The following is a 21,983-nucleotide window of genomic DNA, read 5'->3' as shown; positions in this document are numbered from 1 at the left end:
CAAGGAGAATTCTCCATAGAAGGCCACTGGTGTAAGCTGTTAACAATGGATGAGAATGGGTGCACCAGCTGGCAAAGGGATCCAGGAAGAACAATTGTTTCTACTATAATATCATTCTAGGTGGGTGCTTTAGGTGTATTAATTCATGACAATCTCCTAGGAGAGTCTTCTGACTTACAGAGGAGAAAGGGGAGGCTCAGTTACTCTAAGTAACTTGCTTTAAGTCACCCAGCTTATGTGACAGAGCCAGGATTTGAACGCTGGCACTTTAATTCTGGAACCCACATGCCTAGCCACTATTCTATCTTACGAGATGCTGTTATAGAATGAATTACATCCCCCCCTCCCAAGAAAAAGATGTTGAAGTCCTAATCCCCCAGTGCCTTAGAATGTAACCTTAGAATGGATAGGGGAGCATTGCAGATGAAATTAGTTAAGATGAGATCATACTAGAGTAGGGTGGGCCCTTTATCCAAAATGACTGATGCCCTTGTAAGAAGAGAAAACACAGACACATGTGGAAAGAATGCTAAGTGAAGACAGAAGCAGACATTGGAAATGTGCAGCCAAGGAATGCCAAGGATTACCGGCAAACCACCAGAAGTGGGGAAAACGTGATGAATTCTCCCTGACAGGTTTCAGAGGGAGTGTGGCCCTGAGGATGCCTTGATTTTATACTTTGAGCCTCCAGAACTAGGAAAGAATGCATTCCTGTTGTTTTAAGCCTTCTGGTTTGTGGACCCTGTGGCCACCCCAGAAACTAATACAGATACAAAGAGAAGAAAGCAAACATTGGGGAAGAAACTGTCCTGATATAATTACTAATTTTAGCTCAAAACATGATTTACTCAAGAGTACATTATAAGTACAAGCAACTGTTTTTAAATGATGTATATACAAGGAATTTACACAACCCTCGAGAAATTAAGCTATAGTATTTAAGCTCTCCAGCTTGGAGTCATACTGGTTTGTGTTACAATTCCAGATCAGTCATGCATTTAGCAGGGGCACGACCGTGGGCCAGTGCACTGACCTCTCTGCTCTTCGGTTATTCATTTGTGAATGGTGACAATGATAGTACCCTCTCCTAGAATTACTAGGAGGATTTCATGAGATAATACATTTAATAAAGCACATGATCTGATACATGGTGAGGACCAAACATTAGCTCTTATTTCTTTTACAGTAATCCTTTCCTTATCCGTGGAAGATACATTCCAAGACCCCCAGCAGATGCCTAAATCCGCAGATGTATCCAACCGTATGTAGACCATGTTTTTTCCTATATGTACATACCTATGATAACTTTTAACTTATAAATTAGTCACAGTAAGGAATGAAAAACAATGACTAATACAAAAATCGGACAATTATGACAATATACAGTTGACTCTTGAAAAACATGGGGGTTAGGGGTGCCAATCCCTGCACAGTGGAAAATCCACGTATAACTTTTGAACACTCCAAAACCTAACTAGTAATAAATAGCCTACTGTTGACCAGAAGCCTTACTGGTAACACAGTCACTTAGCACATATTCTGCATGTTTTCTGTATTATATATTATATTCTTATAATAAAGCAAGCTACAGAAAAGAAAATGTTAAGAAAATTATAAGGAAGAGAAGATACATTTACAGTACTGTACTTATAAAAAAAAATAAAATAAAATTGCCTGCATGTGGACCCAGGCAGTTCAAATTCGTGTTGTTCAAGGGTCAACTATACTGTAATAAAAATTATATGAGTGTGGTCTCTCTCTCTCCCAAAATCTTTTTTTAATGTTTTATTTTTTTGTATTTATTTTTTTTAACATACAATTTGTTGTCAAATTGTTTTCCATACAACACCCAGTGCTCATCCCAACAGGTGCCTTCCTCAATGTGTTTTATTTATTTTTGAGAGAGAGAGAGACAGAGCATGAGTGGGGGAGGGGCAGAGAGCTGGAGACAGAATCAGAAGCAAGCTCCAAGCTCTGAGCTGTCAGCACAGCGGTACTCGAACCCGTGAACCGCAAGATCACGGCCTGAGCTGAAGTCGGCCGGCTTAACCGACCGAGACACCCAGGCCCCCCTCCCAAAATTTTATCTTACATACTCACCCTTCTTGGGATGCTGTGAGATGAAAAAAGGTCTACGTGATGAGAAGTGAGGGGAAGGATGTGGCCTGTCACGCGGTGTTAGGCTGCTATTAACCTTCTGATGATTGGTCAGAAGGAGGACCACGTGCTTCCGGACTGCCCTTTGACCCCAGGGAATGGAATCTGCAGAAAGCGAAACTGCAGATAAGGCGGAACTGCTGGTGCCTTGAAATCCAATCACTGTGGGCTCGGGACACCTGAGCTCCCGTCTCATCTCGGTTCTACTCGTGGATACATGGGCACCGCCCGGACTCCTTACCTCAGCTATACGTGGGGTTCAGCTGAAGTACTGTTGGAAAAGTAAAGCAATCAAATAGGACGATACATATAAATGTCCTTTGGGAGTAATAACCCTCTGTAAATATGACACATGTTGACAATGCTAGCTAATTATTCTCCCCTGAATTAAAGAGAACTAATTATGGGCTGGCAGGAGGAATCCTTTTCTTCTCAAACTTGAATGAGTGTAGAGTTACCTGCATTGCTCGTTAAAATGCAGAATCTGGGGGCGCCTGGTTGGCTCAGGTCATGATCTTACTGTTCCTCAGTTTGAGCCCAGCATCGGGCTCTATGCTGACAGCTCAGAGCCTGGAGTCTGCTTCGGATTCTGTGCCTCCCTCTCTCTCCACCCCTCCCCTGTTCACACTCTGTCTCTCTCTCTCTCAAAAATAAACTTAAAAAAAATTTTTTTTTTTAATGCAGATTCTGATTCACCAGGTCTGGGATGAGGCCTGACATTCTGCATTTCTAAGAAGCTCCCAGGGGGTGCCCATGGTGTGCATCCAAAATTCATGGAGATAGGAAGATGCCTTGCAAAATACCATGAGATTTGCCAGTCAGGTGGGGTTCACCGCTTAACCATTAGGACTGCCAGTCTGCTGGAAGATAATTTACCCTCTTTCTGGTAACAAGATAGAAGGTCTTTCGTTACAAATATAAATTTTGTATGTGTACTTGCTGTATTGGGGATAAAAATCACCAGAAAAGCTCTAGAGAAGTCCCTCTGGGGTGAAGATGAAGGCCTATTTGTGCCCTGAGGGGTGCTTAATGCTTCCCAAGGGAGGCCCCGAAGTCTGGATTGTTTCAACCACTCCCAATGGCCCCTTCCACAACGCAGCCTGTACTAGGGACGAGGAGTAAATGCTGGATAAAGAACAATGATGGAGGTTTATTGCCACCTACTGGATTAAGAAAGAAAAGAGTATAGCAAAATATTTCATTGATTCCAGTTCTCACATCTGATCTGAAAAGGGCCAAAAAGAGGGGTGTATTGTAGAACTGCAAAAGACCTTGGAGACTGTAGGTTCAGCCCTCTGATCCCTGAGTTCAACCCTGCAGCATAAACCACGTAGGACTGAGGACTGTTTCCTCAGTCTCTTTGCCAGGTCCCAGAAGAATAACAGCCATAATTCAGGGAGGGCTTAATATGTGCATCCAGGGGCATTATTTATATTATCTCAATCCTCACAACAGCCTTCAAGTTAAAGAGTATTGTTAGCACCACTTATGCAGAGGCAGAAACTGAGGCTTGGGGAAGTTGAATTTATTTAAAATCACCAGTATTAATAGGAGACTGGACGTAAACCAGGTCTATTTGCCTACAGAGGCTGAAAACCTTAACAGGTAAGCTAAAGTCAGGCACAGGGCCAACTGGCACTCAGCCTTCCTGATTATGTGAGAAACACGCAGTCATTAAAGTAAAGAGACAGGCTGCCTCTTCTGTTCTCCTGCCTGTTCCACCATCATCCACAAAACACGTCTTCAACCTTTGTTCTTAGAAAGACTTCAAAGTTTAGGCTCCTTTGTGCTGATCAGCTAGCCACCGAATCATCCATTCTTTCTCTATCCTAGAATGCATACTCCACTGTATTAGTTTCCTAAGGTAGTCATAACAAAGTACCATGACCTGGATGGCTTAAACAACAGAAATTTGTTTTCTCCCAGTTCTGGAGCCTAGAGGTCTGAAATCAAGGCACCAGCAGGACCACACTCCCTCTGAAACTGTAGGGGAGAATCCTTCTCCACTCTTTGCTAGCTCCTGGTTGTGCAGGCAACTGTTGGCATACCTTTGCTCACAGATCTGTCACTCCAATGTGTGCCTCCACCTTCACATGACCATCTTCCCTGTGCATCTGTGTGTCTCTTCTCCTTTTCTTACTTATAAGGACAGCAGTCACACCAGATTGAGGGCCCATACTACTCTAGTATAACTTCATCTTAACCAATTACATCTGCCACAACTTATTTCCAAATAAGTTCACATTCTGAGGTTCTGAGAAGGACATGAATGGGAGATGGGGGGGGGGGGGACACTATTCAACCCAGTATTTCAACCCTAGTAGTTTTTGAGTATGACCACTGAAGTCCAACCTCCTGAATTCAAATCCTGGCTCCAGCCCTAACTACCTGTGTGATTGGGGACAAGCTACCTAACCTTGTTAAACCTCAGTTTCCTCACCTATAAAATGGGCATGATAATTATCTCCATCTCATAGGGTTATTATGAAGATTAAGAGTTAATACATATATGGTAACTCTCAAAACCTGACAGCGTGATATAATTTCTAGAGCCCAGTTGCCCGGGATTTAAACTTTGGCTTTGCTGCTTACTAGCTGTATAAGTCTTGGGCAAGTTATTCAGCCCCTCTATTCACAGCATCCTCATTTGTAAATTGAGTGATGCTGATGGTGATGATAATTGTACCTACCCATGTAGAGTGGAGAGGTTACAAATACTTAAAGAGTTAGAATACTTGGCATATAATAAATGCTCAGTAAATGTTACCTAGCTAGGATCATCTCCCTCAGAGTTCTGTTGAAGGATTAAATTATGTAATTCATTTAGACCCTGGGTTTCAGTATATGCTCAATGAATCATGATAATTATGATGATGATGATGATGATGATGATGGTAAGAAGGAGGAGGAGAAGAATTATTTACACTAGGTCCATAGGAAAGAGAGAGAGAGAGAGCTGGAGCCTTAGGGCAAAGAGACTCCATGGGAAAACGGAAAGATCCAGTCTTCTCAGTTCTCTGATTTTAACTCAAAGGTGAGGATAATGAATGTAGCTAAGTTTATACCTGGTGGCCTAATTGAGTCTCCAGACTGTTAACTTCCTAGGGTGACATCTCTGTTCCCTGCCCTCCAATATAAGCCCAAGAGCCCTGCCATGTTCCTGCCTCCTGGTCTACCTCCTGGGTTCTCTCTCCTTTGTGTAATGAGTGATACAATCTCTCCAGCTCCTCCATTCTTTGGGGTCCTTGCCATAAAGCCCAGTTTCCTTCCCAATTTGAGAGCTGATTCCTAACCACTGGGGAAAAAAAGTAAAATGCAACAAGTTAGGATAGTGACAAGTGTTCCTTATCTTTCTACATTACCCCAGACACAGTCCAATGTCTTTTGTTTCAGATTCTGACTCCCTCTCTTAGACGATGCCTGTAAATCTGATTGTTTCTTTTCCTCTCTTTCCCGAAGATGGCACTCACCAAACCTCTGGCTAGCCCAGATCCCAAGACTTCCTATATGCATAGGCCCACTGGTGCATTCATTCATTTGAAACATATTTATCCAGCTCTTTCCAAGGGCACATGCTATGCCAGGCTCTGAGGATGCAGCAGCGAACACTGAACCATCTAGAGCTCTGCTGCCTAATAAGACAGTCAATAACTAAATGTGGCTGTTTCAATTTAAAGTAATTAAAATCAAATAAAATTTAAAATTTAATTACTCAGTTTCATTAGTCACATTTCAAGTACTCAAAAACTACAAGTGACTCTTGGCTACCAATATTGGACAGTATGGATATAGTACATTTCCATCATTGCAAAAAGTTCCATTGGCAGATGCTGGTCTAGAAGAGGAGAGAGACACTGAACTAATGTACAAATAAATGAATTAAATAATTGCTTCTCTCAGCATCTCCAGAAAAGAGGACATAAATCTTAAATGGCCTCTGACTTAATACTTAAGTTGTGCCCAGTGCTCCTCCTGGGCCTTCTTAAGCCATGGGGATTCTGAGAGGGAGTAGAAGGGGGCACCATTTCTTGAATGCCTCTTCCCTGCCTGGACTGTGAACCTACAGAAATGTGACAGTACTATGACAATGTCTGCATGCTTACAACCAAGGCAGCAAAAACTGAGAGAAGTCATACTGGAGAGAAGTCAAACAGAGCTAGTAAACATTGGAGCCAAGATTTGAACATGAATTCAACTCAGACCTTGGGCTGCCTCCAGGAGGGTAAGGCCACCAAGAAGAGGCAGAAGGTACATACACAGAGAATCCTGGGGTGACTCTGGAATCCAGTCGTCCAATATTCTCATTTTTTGTGATCCATCAGAGGGCAAACCTTCTCGGGATTCACAGCCTAGGAAATCTGAATTCTAGTAACTGTAACTTGGCAATTCTTTAGCCTTTCTATCCCTATCCCTCAGTCTTCTCGGTTTTATTTTATTGTTTTTAGCGAGGTATAATTGATATACAACATTACATTTGTTTCAGCTGTACAACATAATAAATCAATACTTAATAGTCAATGGTATTGCAATAGCATTGTATAGTGACAGATGGTAGCTACAGAGCATGATGTGTGGACTTGTCAAATCACAACGTTGTACACCTGAAACTAATGTAACATTGGGTGTCAACTCTACTTCAATAAAAATATATATATCTGTATACATTGAGAAATGATCACCACAATAATTCTACTTAACATCTGTCACCATACATGGTTACCATATTTTTTTCTCGCGATGAGAACATTTAAGATCCACTCTCTTAGCAACTTTCAAATATGCAATACAGTATTATTAACTACAGTCACCACGTTGTACATGTTATATGTCCCCAGGACTTATTTATTTTATAACTGGAAGTTTGTACCTTTTGAAAACAACGCTTCACCTATTTTGCCTCACCCTTTAACCCCTGCCTCTGACAGTCACCAATCTGTTATCTGTAGGTATGAACTTTACTTTTTAGATTTCACATATAAGTCAGATCATTTGATATTTGTCTTTCACCATCTCATTTTTCAAATGAAGGAGAATAGTACTGCTTATGTTACCGGGTCTTATGAGTTCTTTTAAACTGAGTTATAATTGACGAGACATTGAAAGTGTACAATGTGATCATTTGTGTACATATGTATTGTGAAAGGATTGTCCCTATAAAGGTAATTAACACATCCATCACCTCACATATTTACTTGTGTGTGTATGTGTGTGTGTGAGAGAGAGAGAGAGAAAGAGAGAGAACATTATGGGTTTTAAATGAAGCAAACTTTACAAATCACTTAGCACACTATCTGGCACACAGTAAGCACTCAGTTGTCATTATTACATAATGATCGAGGAGCCAGTAGAATGTGGAGGTCAAAGCTCTAAGCCAGACAACCTGATCTAAATCGCTGGTTTGCCCAGCCAGCACTAGCTTGTAACTGGGGAAATTGCTTATCCTCATTTGTAAATTAGGGATAACAATACCTTTTTTAAAGGGTTGTGGTAAGGATAATGAGCAATTTATGTAAAGAACTTGGCATAGTAACTTACTGGACACACAGTAACTTCTCAATAACTGGTAGGTGTTAATACTGTTAATACAGGACAGAGGAAAAGAAGGGAAAGAGGCCATCAGCCCCCCTAGCAGCAGGAGCCTCAAGAATAGAGGGTGAGCGCCATCTAGTGGTCTCCAACTAAAAGCCAGCACAGCGAACAGTCGAGCCAAAGGCACCAGACTTCATTTCTAACTTCCTATTCCCAGGTAAGATCTTCTAGCCTCTCCCCACCACCTTCTGAAAGTCGTGGCCATGTCCTAGGGACTGATACAGGAGTGGAGGGGGTGGGGGAAAAGCAAAGCAAAACAGAGAGATAGTTTGCTAAAACCTTCTGGGCCACCATAGTGAAATGCTCAAAGCCCATAAACTGTGGCTGTCAGGAAGCTTCTGAAAGCACTTGCAGCATCAGGGATGAAGTTAACAGAGTTCAGAAGTTAAGCTGCATCTCAGCTGCTTTCTTTGTCCCACAATGTCATGGTCTTGCTCCTTTTTCCCAATGTACAACTTCCTCATTCCTGCAAAGCAGCATCCTGCCTGGGAAAAGAGCACCCCACAGACCTGAGTTCAAGCCCCAACTCTGCCCTCGATCTAGCTCTGAACTTCAGGAAAGTCACTTAATCTCACTACACATCAAGTTCCTACTCTGGAAAATGGATCAGTACTTCCCAGTGGGATGGGCATCGGCTCTGATAGGAAACAGAGCTGGGTTCATGGCTTTTCTGAACTTCCAATTTTCTCTTCTGAACTTTCTCTTCCACCAGATGCAACAAATAATTCCAGCCCTGATGAGCTGCTAAGAACATTACATGAACTAAAAGCTTGACATATAGAAGGCACTACACGTATCACAGCGGTCTTCATTTGTTATTCTATAGGTTTGTTGTGAGGTTTGAATGAAGTGATGTACATGACAGTCCGTAGCAGTATGCCTGGCACACAATAGAAGCTGTATGTTGTAGACATTGATGTGTTGTAGACCCAGATCACCCCCAAAACCTTCAGCACAGAGTGGCGACAGCCGAATAGCCCCTGAAATATGTTCTCAACCAAAGATGGCAGCCTTGCCCAAAGTCACACCCCTTACTGGGGGTGGCCCCCACCCAGTGACAGTCAATTGGCCGGATGCCCCAGACCTTTGTTGCAGCTGAACCACACCCCAACTTCTCCCTCTGTGTGCTCTTGTTTCCTCCTGTCCCCACAGCTGTGGATCCAGGGAACACTTTCCAGTGAACTTGTGTCACGTAAATCTTCTCAGTACGCTTCTTGGGGATTTGCCTGCAACACTTAAATGTTAGTTATTTCTTATACTCCTCATGCCCCTGCCTCTTCCTTCCAGAAATGTAAACTGAGGATATGGAACAAGGATGGAGACAAGGGTACTTGTCTCTTACCACTTCATTGGGCAAGAATGAAGAAAACTGGGACATTAAAAGAATACCTAATACCTCAAACTCACTTCCCCCTTAAATTGAAATTAATTATTACTGAGTTACATAGTCCCCAAATTTTTAGGCAAATAACTGAGTTAGGTGAGAACTCTTCAGAAAATAAATAAATATTCCACAAAAATTTACAGAATGCAGAAACGCTGTTGAATTGACTGACAGTGAGTTAATAATTATAATAGCTACAATTTACTGAATATTTAGTACGTACCAGGCACTGTGATAAATATTTTACATGGATTATGTCATTTAATCATCACAAAAATCATAAAGGTAAATGCTATTATTATCACCATTTTATAACCGAGTTAACTTGGGCTTAGAGTATTAAATGATTTGCCCAAGGTCATGTAGTTATTAAATGGATGGGAGGCAGGATTTGCTTCTGGGCAGCTTGACTCCAGAATCAGCACTCTTAAATGCCAGATACACTGCCAACTAGAACTGAAATAATAACAGGACAGCTTTTCTATTTCCTTGATGGTTAACCCTTCGTTATGCAATAATTCTGATTTTTGAAAACCATTACTTAGAGTTCTAGGAATTCTAGCAGAAATTCCAGGAAATCTGAGGGCTTCTGAGCAATGTGTGGATTGTGGGTCAGAAGCCACCATTTTAAGGGGACAGCTGAGTCTTTCTAATGACAAGAGGAGACTATGAGGCTAGGACACTTCTATTATATTACCTTCAGCTGCCTCTGATTCAGCTTGAAGTCATTTTGCTCAGACTTGATGGGGCCTTGGGGGCCCGGGGCAGGGAGAGAGTCTGCTCCACTCATTTGGAACTTAGGAGCCGGCACCTTCCACAACCATTTCTTTTTAGCCCTCTTAGAAACCTTTCAACAGGGAAGCTAAAAACACAGCTTGCTGACTTTCTAATTTTCCAAGGTCCAGGCCTGAGAAATGAGGGCATTCCACCCCACGGAGCCATCAGGAATGAAGTCATAGCAGTGGAATGTTCCCAGGAACAAGGACACCTGGAAGAAGAAGGGGGGGGGGGGGTTGTTTCCGTTATTTACTGCAGCAAAACAAACTGTCCCAAACCGAGTGGCCAAAAACAGGGCCAGTAAACCATAGTCCACGGGCCAAATTCAGCTTGCCACATGTTTTTGAAAATAAAGTTTTCGTGGAAGACAGCCACATCTCTTTGATTATATATTTTCTGTGGCTGCTTTCGCACTGTAAAGGCAGAGTTGAGCCATTGTGCCAGAAATTGTATGAAATCCTAAACTACTTACTATCTGGCCCTTTCCAGGAAAGGTTTGCTGACTACTGACCTACCATAATAATTTTCTTCATCTCACAATTCTATGCTTCGTGTCATTCTGCTGCTGCTGTCCTGGGCTCATTCAGGCAACATCATTCAGCTCCAGGGTGAGCTGGGGGTTGGGCTCAGCTGACACAGCCATGATAACTGAGCTTTTCTCTGACTGTGGTCCTTCAGCCTGAAGAAGGCTGGACTACGTTCCCCCATGTGCTGGTGGAACTAGCCCTGGTACATAGGTGCTTACCAAACCTCTGCTCTGCTCGCCTCGTGCCCGTTGGTGTTCCTTCAGACACAGCAAGTCACGTGAGCAAGCCCAGGGTTAATGTGGAAGGTCATTATCCAGAGTGTAAATACTGGAAGGCATGTTCCTTGGGAGCCACCAAGGTAATCATGTATCACATTGGCATTCAATATTTTTTGTCAAAGAAATAAGTGCAGTATGGCTGGCTGGAGGATAGAGTTTATTCATCCACTCATTCAACAAAGATTTAATAGGCCCCTACCATTTGCCAAGCCTGATCTGAGTGATTGCATGTGCCTGACAATTTGTCTAGGAGTCAGTTGCTGATATATTTTTCACAAAAGCCAAACTTGTGTTGATTCTCATGGAGTGAAGATATATTGAGCTTTTATGTTTTATACAGCATGGAAGCATTTTAATGTACCCTATGAATATTCAGTTCAGTGTAGATAAAATGCCCCCCAAAAAGGAACTCAAAATAATTATACCTTTCCTGTGTCCAGTTTGTGAAATGAAACCACAGGTAAGGCGAGTGAAGTGTGAGTTTCTCTGCTTGCTTCCATGAGGTATAGCCTGGGTCGTATTGATCTCAGAACACAAGCTCTTGATAGGGGTTTAGTTTCCCTTATGGTAGTGCCACCTCCAGAGGGGAGGGTCCCAGACTGGATGGCCAGAGTTCTAGATTCTCATCCTGTTCTACAGGTCCCTCACTTGGTCTCAAGGTAATGAAGTCAAGATCAATTTTTCACCAAACAGGAACACGGTTTGCCAATATCTGCTTTGGGGCACAAGCAAAGTTTGTACTTCTCTGCTCCTTGTGGTTAGATATAGCCATGTAACTTGCTCTAGCCAATGAAATATGAGAGGAAGTGACTGTCCCTTCTGGGTGGAAGTATTAAATTGCCAGGGCTCAATTCCACCACACTCTTATCCTGCTGCGGCGACTTTTGACAGCACATATAGATAGAAAGAGTGAAACACTGAACCATCATATGCAGGCTGAACACCCTAAAAAGTCATCCAAACCTACATCATAGGCAATATAGGCAATGATACTGGAATAGTGTTGCATGGTGACAGATGGTAGCTACACTTGTGATGAGCATAACATAACACACAGAGATCTTGAGTCACGATGTTGTACACCTGAAACTAACAGAACACTGGGTGTCATGTACACTCAAATAAAAAGTTACCCAAACCCACAAAAGACATTGTACGGGCAACCAATCCGTCTTTCCTGTTTTAAGCCAGGGAGATCCCAGAGATGTTTGTTGTTACAACATAATAAGACCTCCCCTAACAAAACCAGGCTTCTTAATAATAGCACCGCCTCTGTTTGGGAAACATATTCCTAATGTGCTGTTGGTGCACAGGAGGAGAATTTATTAGACGCTCAAGCAACAAAAGATAAGCTAAACATCTATGCATGAGATGGGGAAAGAAACTCTTTTGCTCTAGAGAGAGAGATACAGGAAAGGAAGGAAAGCAGTAACTTATAAGATGATGGAACTCTGAGTGCTAATGTCACCCCTCCTTGTGATCTCCAAGTCTTCAATAAGGTGGACTTTAAATCTCTATGAATGCTTCATAAGAATGGTTCTTATCACTTATTAGTATGCTTTTGTTTATTGTTCATTTGTTTGCTTGTGGGTTTTTGTTTGTCTGTTTTTGTGAAAGCCAGTGAAGGGCTGAGTTTCAAGACACAGGCTGACACAGGGAAGGATAGACAGCCTGTTCCATCACTACACACAGAATAGAGGCAGAGAGGGCCATACAGTAAAAATACAAGCCTCCGGGAAACCAAAGAACTCCCAGCACTTCAGCAACAATAGCTAACACGAAGTGCTCACCACATGTCAGGCAAGGATGTAAGCATTTTACACTGAGCTGTTTAAATCTTCATAATATTACCTTTAAGTTCAGAACTATTGTTATCCTCATTTTACAAAGAAACTGAGACACTGAAAAGTTAAAGTCGGCGTGCAAATAGCTCCCCCTTCTGGACCACTCTCCAAACGACTGGCCCCTTCTCCTGTAGATCTTAAGACAAATGTTTTGTCTTCACCGGGACTATCCCCAAGCATGATATCTGCCTATGTCATTCTATATCACAGCACCTGTCACAATCTGTGGCAATTTTTATTTGTGTTTTTAATTTATGTATTGTTTTCCTCCCTTCATCTCTTTGCACATAGTAGGCCTGTTTTGATTAATGAATGGAGAACATGGAGGAAATAGAGAAGCACAGAATCTGCTCATTCTCCATGAAGGGAAAGCAAATGGAGGGAAGAGTTTTTCTCATCAGCTTCAGTCGGTTGCTGCAATGGCAAAAGGTGGGGAAGACACAAGACTGCAGAATCTAAGAACTTAGGTTCCGAAGTCAGATGGATCTGAGCTTGAATCTCACTTCTGTCACCAATCAAGGTGAGTAAACTTGGAAATTCATGTAACCTCCTGATTTCTCTGATATGGCACAGAATTAAGCCTATACTTCACAAACCAGGAGGGAAAAAGGGAGATCCCACGTGGAAAGCACTCAGCATAAAGCATAGAGAAAATACTTAATATGTGAGGTGTCACTTTTGTCATTGTCACTACCATTATTATGAAAAGCACTTGCTGCGTCATCTCAGCTACTCTCCTTCCCTCTCTCACATGCTCTCCATCCTCTGAGACCCCACAGGGCTAACAATCAATCCAAGCTAGGAAGGTGGGATCAGCCCCAGGCTCCACTACACCTTTATCACTGTTAATTCACAAACTGTTAAATGTCCTAATGATCAAGAATAAAATGCCATATGATCCAATAATTCCACTACTGGGTATTTACCCAGAAAATGAAACACTAATTCAAAAAGATATATGCAGGGTACCTGGGTGGCTTAGTTAGTTAAGTGTCTGACTCTTGATTTCAACTCAGGTCATAATCTCGTGGTTCATGAGATTAAGCCCCACCCACATCATGCTCTGGGCTGACAGCATGGAGCTTGCTTGGGATTCTCTCTCCCTTTCTCTCTGCCCCTCCCCGACTGGCACTCTATCTCAAAATAAATAAATAAACTTTAAAAAAAAAGAAAAATAGGGGCACCTGGGTGGCTCATTCAGTTGAGCTTCTGACTTCAGCTCAGGTTCATGGGTTAGAGCCCCACATTTTATTCAGCACTGACAGCTCAGAGCCTGGAGCCTGCTTTGGATTCCATCTCCTCTCTCTCTCTCTCTCTCTCTCTCTCTCTCTCTCTCACACACACACACACACACACACACAAATAAACGTTTTTTTTTTAAAAAAGAAAATATATATGCACCATTTTGTTTATTGCAGCGTTGTTTACAGTAGCCAAGATATGGAAGCAACCTAAGTATACGTATGTATATATATATATATATATATATATATATATATATATATATATATAATTGAATATTACTCAGCCATAATAAAGGATGAGATCTTGCCATTTGTGACAACATGGAAGGACCTAGAGGGTATTATGCTTACTGAAATAAGTCAGACTGAGCAAGGCAAATACTACATGATTTCACTAATGTGTGCAATCTAAAAAAGAAATAAACAAAAAGCAGAATCATATCTATAACTTCAGAGAACAACCTGTTGATTCCCAACGGGAAGGGGAAGGGGATAAGTAAAATGGGCAAAAGGGAGCAGGAGATGTAGGCTTCCAGTTATGGAACAAATTAGTCACGGAAATAAAGGACACAGCATAGGGAATATAGTCAATGATACTGTAATAGCACCATGTGATGACAGACAGATGACAGCTACACTTGTGATGAGAAGACAATGGTATAAAGATGTCGAATCACTATGTCATACTCCTGAAACTAATGGAACCTTATGTAACTAATGTCAACTATATTCAAATGAAAAAAAATTTTTTAACTTAAAAAAAAAGTGGACTCTATTTATGAAACATTTCATACTGTATAAAGTGCATACAAAGTCTTTTGAAGAAGGTGCCATACTTCAGACAAAATGAACTTTCTTTAGCATAGGGAAAAATTCTCAATTGTTTTCACAAACTCCACGTTTAAGAAATCCAGAGCAAATTTCCAGAGCTTTTAGCACTTTGCAACACAAAGGGTTCAAATGGAAGGCTTTTTCAAAAGTATAAAATAGGTAGAGCCAGCTGTTAATAACTTAAGCATAGGCTGAAATTCCTTAAAGTAAAACAAGTTGTTCATCCTCACAGTACTTTTTTGTCTTTTCAGTCTTCACAACACATTAATGTAGGAATTCCTCTTACCTGAAGATAGAAAAAGAAGGCTGAGGCAGTAGAATTAACCGAGTGATTGGCCAAGAAGGTTTAATAAAAAAAACTGCTGCCATTAACCTCTCTTGGTCTTACTTAACTTAAGCGTCAACACCTTCATTTAGGAATGGAATGCCCGGGGGCATGTTACGGAGAAACACTCAAAATATGGTACCAGTTATTATTAGCATTATTATTATTAGGCTGTCTTTATATGACAGGTTCTGGGCAATATGCTTTCATTTTAACCTCACAGCAACTCTCTGATGTGGAATAATTATTATTCCCATTTCAAGATGAGAACACTGAGTTTTGGAACAGTTTAGTGACTTGCTGAAACTCACAGGGGTAGAAATGTTATTGGTCCCCTCTGTCCAGTTTCCTATCCAGGGCAGTTAACCCCTTTTGGTGTCTCCTTCTCAATTGCCCTTCTATAGCAGGGATCATATGGGGCAACATCTGGGCCTACAATGGATGACAGACAGTGGAAGGAAGTGAGTTGACCCTCAGCAGATTGCCCATCCAGAACTTTTTTCCAGGTAAACAACCCAACGTTTTCCTCTGGCTGTTATCTCCCTCTTGGTTAGTGCTTAGGAACCCAGTCTGAGTTCCTGGCCTTTGTGACCCAATGGGTCCTCAACTAACGTTTGCATAATCAACTGGGTAAGTCCTGTGATGGTTAATTTCACATGCCAACTTGACTGAGTCAAGAGGTGCCCAGGTATTTATTTGGTCAAACTTTATTCTGGGTGTATCTGCAAGGATGTTTTTGAATGAGATTAACATTGTAATCAACAGAATAAGGTGGATTGCCCTCCACAATATGGATGGGCCTCATCTAATCAGTTAAAGGCCTGAACAGAAGTAAAAAAAAAAAAAAAAAAATCCTATCTCAAGTAAGAAAAAAATTCTCCAGCAGACTGCTTCAAGACTGGAGCTGCACTGTTAGCTCCCCCGAGCCTCCGTCTGCCAGGCAACACTGCAGAGTTGGGCTTGCCAGCCTCTGTAACCGCATGAGCCAATTCCTTACAACACATCTCTTTCTATGTGTACATATTCTATTGTTCCTGTTTCTCTGGAGAATTCTGACTAATACAAGCTCACCACAGTTTTAGGAAAAGGAAGTCACCTTTGGTTGTCATCCTCTCAACATGAGGACAGAGAGGAAAAGAACCACTGACCCATGACTTACAGGAAGAAAAAACACCTTTATTGACTATCACTTTAAGAATCCCCTACATATTGGGGGTGCCTGGGTGGCTCAGTTGGTTAAGCATCTGACTTCAGCTCAGGTCATGATCCCCCAGTTCATGGGTTCAAGTCCTTCGTCCGGCTCTGTGCTGACAGCTCAGAGCCCGGAGCCTGCTTCGGATTGTATCTCCCTCTGTCTCTCTGCCCCTCCCGTGCTCATGCTCTGTCTCTCTCTGTCTCTTTCTGTCTCTCTCTCTCCCAAAAACAAATAAACATTAACAAAAAAATTTTTTAAAGAATCTCTTATGCATTGGGGCACCTGGGTGGCTCAGTCAGTTGAGCATCCAACTCTTTTTTTTTTTTTTAAGTTTATTTACTTATTTTGATAGCTAATGGGGGAGGGGCAGAGAAAGAGGAAGAGAGAGGATCCCAAACAGGCTCCACACTGTCAGCACAGGGCTTGAACTCAAAAGCCATGAGATCATGACATGAGTCAAAACCAAGAGTCGAATGCTTAACTTACTGAGCCACCCAGGTGCCCTGAACATCTGACTCTTGATTTCAGCTCAGGTCATAATCTCATGGTCATGGGGTCAAGCTCCATGTTGTGCTCCATGCTGACTATGAAGCCTGCTTGAGATTCTCTCTGTCCCTCTGCCCCCTCCCCCATGTGTGTTCTCTCTCTCTCTCTCTCAAATAAAAATAAATAAATACAAGCATCTCTTACTCATCGAGCAAGCAGCCCAGCCAGAACCAGGGCTGTCTGACTCTAAGGCATCTGTTCTTAACACCTTATAGTGGGTCGAATGGTGGTTCCCAAAATGGTATGTACACTTCCTAATCCCCAGAACCTGTGCATGTGACTTTATTTGGAAAAGAGGGTCTTCGTAGATGTAATGAAGTTAAGGATCTCAACATGAGATAACGCTGGATTATCTGGGTGGGCCCTAAATCCCATAACAAGTGCGTTATAAGGGACACACAGGAGATTTGGTAAACAACAGAAAGCCTTGTCTATTATTTTAAGCCACCAAGTTTAGGGTCATTTATTATCACAGTCACAGGAAACTAATACACACTTGTTTCTAATATTGGGAATATAATCACAGGGAGCAAATTGACCTCCAGAGAGCAACTTGCAGTGACCAAGGATCATCCACTCTTGAAACATAAATGAAGAGATCTTAAAATGGTACAAGGGAAGGGGGCTAACATTGACTGGGTACATCCTGTTGGCCTGGCACTGTGCTAGGCACTGACCTCTATCGTTGCATTTAATCTTGACAACAACCTTATAAAGTAGATTTTACTAATAAGTATGTAAATCTTCCCTGACAGGGCCCAAACTGGATTAGGAGGATGTGCTTTGATAAAGAACTGTAAGACTCCAGACATACCTTAACACATCCAAGAAATAAACACATTTAACCAAGAGGCAGTTAGGTGTCGTAGTTAGGGGTACAGCTATCGGAGCCAGAATGTCTGGATATAAACCTCAAAACTCCTACTCACCATCTATGTGACCCTGCGCAGGTATTTAACCTCTCTGTGCATTGGTTTCTGCGCCTCTTAAATGAGGATAATGCTGGAAGCTGCCTTAAATAATGTTGCTGTAAGTTAAAGCATGTAAAGCATTTAGAATGAAGTCTGGCAGATAGCAGCCACTCCATAAGGTTTCACTATTACTGTAGCACACACGCTATTAAGCACACAGTAAACACTCAATGGATATTTGCTATTATTATCATCATGAGTTCAATTAAGACCTCGCTAGACCCTAATCTTTCTCTGATATTTCGAGGGAACCATGATCTTTTTTTCTGCAAGAATTAAAAAGACCTCCTTGGAGATGGAAATTGGATTAAAATAAAAGCTCTCAGAATGTAGGCTCTCAGACAGATCCAAAGTACAAGGCATATAAAGTAATAGCAGGGGAGGGGGGCGGTTCTTTAAGCCTTTCAACATATATTTAATAGAGAATTACACCCAACCGCAAAATTACAGAATAAAGAGATTCAAACATAGTCACAGCACTGGCAATGTCACATCTCACTAGAGCAAATGCGCTGATTGTTAGGTAGGTAGGTGAGGGAAGGGGTAGGTAAGCAGAAAGAGCGAACGGTTTTCCTAAAAATAAAATAAAATAATGAAGATAAAAACAAAGTAAAAAACTCCTACTGCCAAGAAATATGTAGGCGCACTTGCCATACTGTAATAAACTGGTCAGAAAAGTTTGAATTCATTTGTTTACTCCTTAGCCCATTCCTTCAGTTATTTAACATTTACTGCCCAATAATAAATAGTTCCAAGTTTTATTGTCTCATGGTAGTGTATGCAAACAACTGCAATACAGGCTGGAAAGAATTGAGTGTTGTAGAGGAACAATAAAAGGAAAGAGATGTTCACCGCAAATTTGCAGGCGAAGTGTTAAATCAGACAACTGTCCACATTTCTTTGCGTCCCTCTAAGGCTAATTTCAGACTGTGTCATCAGTCACATGCCACAGTGTCAGCCTATGAAAACCTTCCCTTGGCTGGTTGTGCTGTACATTGATGTTATCGTTTTGTTGTAAACCAAATACATTTTATTTATGTGTTTTGTTTATCATTTCTCTCCCTCTACCAGAATGTAAGCTTCCTGCCTGCTTGACTTGGTTGCATTCTAAAACAGCACTGGCTCATAAGAGGCGTTCGATAAATACTTGCAGAACAGTAAGCCGAAAAAACACAACCTCTATTCAAGTGCTCAGCTTGATAGAATGGAATCCAGATGGCCTTTAAACATTCCCATTGATAGAGGATGCCATTGCAAGTCCCCCAAAAGGAGATCAGCACCCTCCTCACCTCTCCCTTCTCTGGGAAAAATCCCAACCTCCTCCATCTGTACATATGGGCCCCTGGAAACTGTGTTTCCTTTGTATGACGTTGCATTCTTGGTCTTAACCGATTGGACCAAAGCAGATATGTCACCTAAGCTGAGCCAATTCAATTCTCTTTTCTGGGACTTATTTTGCCTTTGTAAGAAGAGAGGGAGTTCAACAAAATGACCTCTGAACCCACTTACAGATCCCATGGCAAAGAGAGAGAGTATATGTAAAATTACAAAACTCATTTTAGAAAAGCTGGACATGATAGAAAAGCATAAAAAAAGAAATAAAAATCACCCGTTTGTGAGAGTTTATAGTAATGAAAACTGGGAAACGGCCTAGATTCCCCCAAAGAAATAGATAAATAAACTATGGTACATCAATACTAGGTGCTACTCTCATGGAAAGATCTACAGAACATATGTTAAATAACTAAAACAAGGCACAGAACAAAATTTGCAATGTATTACTATTTATATATATATATGTTATTATTTATATATATATATATTACTATATATATAATATATACATATATATATATATATTTAGAACTATGTATTATACACAAAGGTATATAAGAATATAAACCATACTGGTAGCCATAATTTTCTCTGGAGAAGAGAGATGTGAAGAGGAACTTCCGGTTTTCATGTGAAATATTTTTGTAGTATTTGAATGTAGTATGACAGTACCCTATTCTTATATTACCTTGTTTAAAGGACAAAACTTAAAATTATGAAAAGATACTCAGTAAGCAGAGTCAACTGAGACTGGAGACAAGGAAATCTTTTAGGAAGCTGTGCTTCTAAACTTGAATGTGAGGTGATGGGGCCTGAACTTGGGCAGAAGGAATGGTGAGAGGGGTGCCTGGGGGGCTCAGCGGGTTGAGTGTCTGACTCTCAGTTCTGGCTCAGGTCATGATCTCACAGTGCGTGAGTTCAAGCCCCATGTCCGGCTCTGCACTGACAGCATGGAGGCTCCTTGGGATTCTCAGTCTCCCTCTCTCTCTGCCCCTCTCTCACGAGCTCTCTCTCTCTCAAAATAAATAAACTAACATTAAAAAAAAAAGAAATGGTGAGAAAGAGATAAATCTGTGACAGATTTCAGGTGTAGAGTTGAGACTTCTGATTGGTTGAATATAGTGGGGTGGGGGAGGGAGAGTGTTTGGGGATGAGTGGCAATGAGTGGCAATATACTTTCTTTTTTTTTTTTAACGTTTATTTTTGAGACAGAGAGAGACAGAGCATGAATGGGGGAGGGGCAGAGAGAGAGGGAGACACAGAATCTGAAACAGGCTCCAGGCTCTGAGCTGTCAGCACAGGGCCCGACGCGGGGCTCGAATTCACGGACCGCGAGATCATGACCTGAGCCGAAGTCAGATGGATACTTAACCGACTGAGCCACCCAGGCACCCCATGCAATATACTTTCATGTAAAGAGCATGGGCTTTGGAATTCGGCCACCAAGGCCCAAAGCTCAACTCAGCCCTTTACCAACTTCAGGGACATTGGGCGACTTAGTTCACATCTCAGTGTCTCAGTTTGCCCCTTTGTAAACGGAGATGATGATACTATTTCCTAGCTCATAGGGCTTTTGTCAATCAGTTCATGTAAGGTGCTTAGAACCTTGTCATTGCTCGGTATATGTTGGCTATTATTAGAATGACTCCTGTTAGTATCATCACCACCATTATCATCAACATTTTCTTCATTAGGGCCAATCCCAGGCCTTAGCTCAGGGGACTAGCTGGAAATAGGGGAAAATACAAAATGATTTAAAGCATGCTCCGAGAGTGAGAGTCAGAGAGGAATAAGGAAACCAAGAAGAGCTCACAAGCCTGATTACTGTGTCTTGCGAATAGGCTGCACTGGGAAGGGAAAGACATCGTGCTGAATAAAACTGCCAGGAAAGTTAGATAAGATTAGGTTTGAAGAAACTTATATGATTAGCTATATTTTAAAGCAGAGGACCACTGATTGAATCTCTTTTTCTTTTCTTTTTTTTTTTTTTTTTTTTGCTTTATGTTTAAAATCTTAGATATGCAAAAAACTAGAGACATAGAAATACACATCATGTATATATTAGCATATTCTAATTGTGATGAATTAAAGCATGAAGCCAAAGCAAAACATGAACATGCATAGCCTCACTTCCTGCCCCTGACCCCTTTCTCTACTTTTACACATATACCCAACACTACAGCGAACACTTAACTTGAAGGACGTCATCAAAATACACTTTTATTATTGTCTTCCATTATCTCTTCAAAATTTATTTTTGAGGTGGAGTAATCTCTGGCCCTAGAAAGAAATTCTGGCAGACCCATGACTTTTCTGCTCACTCTTAGTTAAGAGATACTCCTCAGTTCAGAAATTAAAATGTCCATTCCAACACGTGAACCCAAACTCCAAGTCTAATTTGCAATCACATCTTCTCTGTCCCACATGGGGCCTCCTTCCTATCTTGCCCTTCCGCTTCTCATCCCTGACTAAAGGGAAGGTGGTTTCTGAGCCCTCCTGGGCAAAGGGGGAGTGAGAAGAGGGGAGAAATTAGTACATGAGAAACATCTTGAATTGTGCAGTACTCCAGACATTCTCTGGCCTGGTAGAGACCAGGTCTTCCACATGGGCCGCTTTGTGGGACGCCCATGAGGTGCTAAGCTGTTCTCAATCACCACCTACTTTCTGCCACCCCTGACTCTTGTCATGGGGCTTTCTCACCCTCAGGCAGAAGACCCCTGGAGCAGGACTTTGAATGGATCTATTATCTCTCTCTGTTATGGCCCACAGTTGGTACAAGGAAATCACTCCAACCCCCTTCCTCCATCCAGCAAAATCTGGGAATGTGTGTAGGTCCCAACATGGACACCTCCACTCTGCTGCCACAGGAAACTCAAACTTTTTCAGGCATGCTCAGGCACCGCTCTTTTGCGTCTCCCAACTACAGGCACCACATCTCAGGCTCCTAAGAATAGACCCAGGTTTCAGGGAAGGAGGTAAC

The sequence above is a fragment of the Panthera onca genome, chromosome D1 (genome assembly GCF_046562875.1).
Source record: "Panthera onca isolate mPanOnc1 chromosome D1, mPanOnc1 haplotype 2, whole genome shotgun sequence".
Classification (NCBI taxonomy): domain Eukaryota; kingdom Metazoa; phylum Chordata; class Mammalia; order Carnivora; family Felidae; genus Panthera; species Panthera onca.
This window is presented reverse-complemented; position numbering follows the sequence as displayed.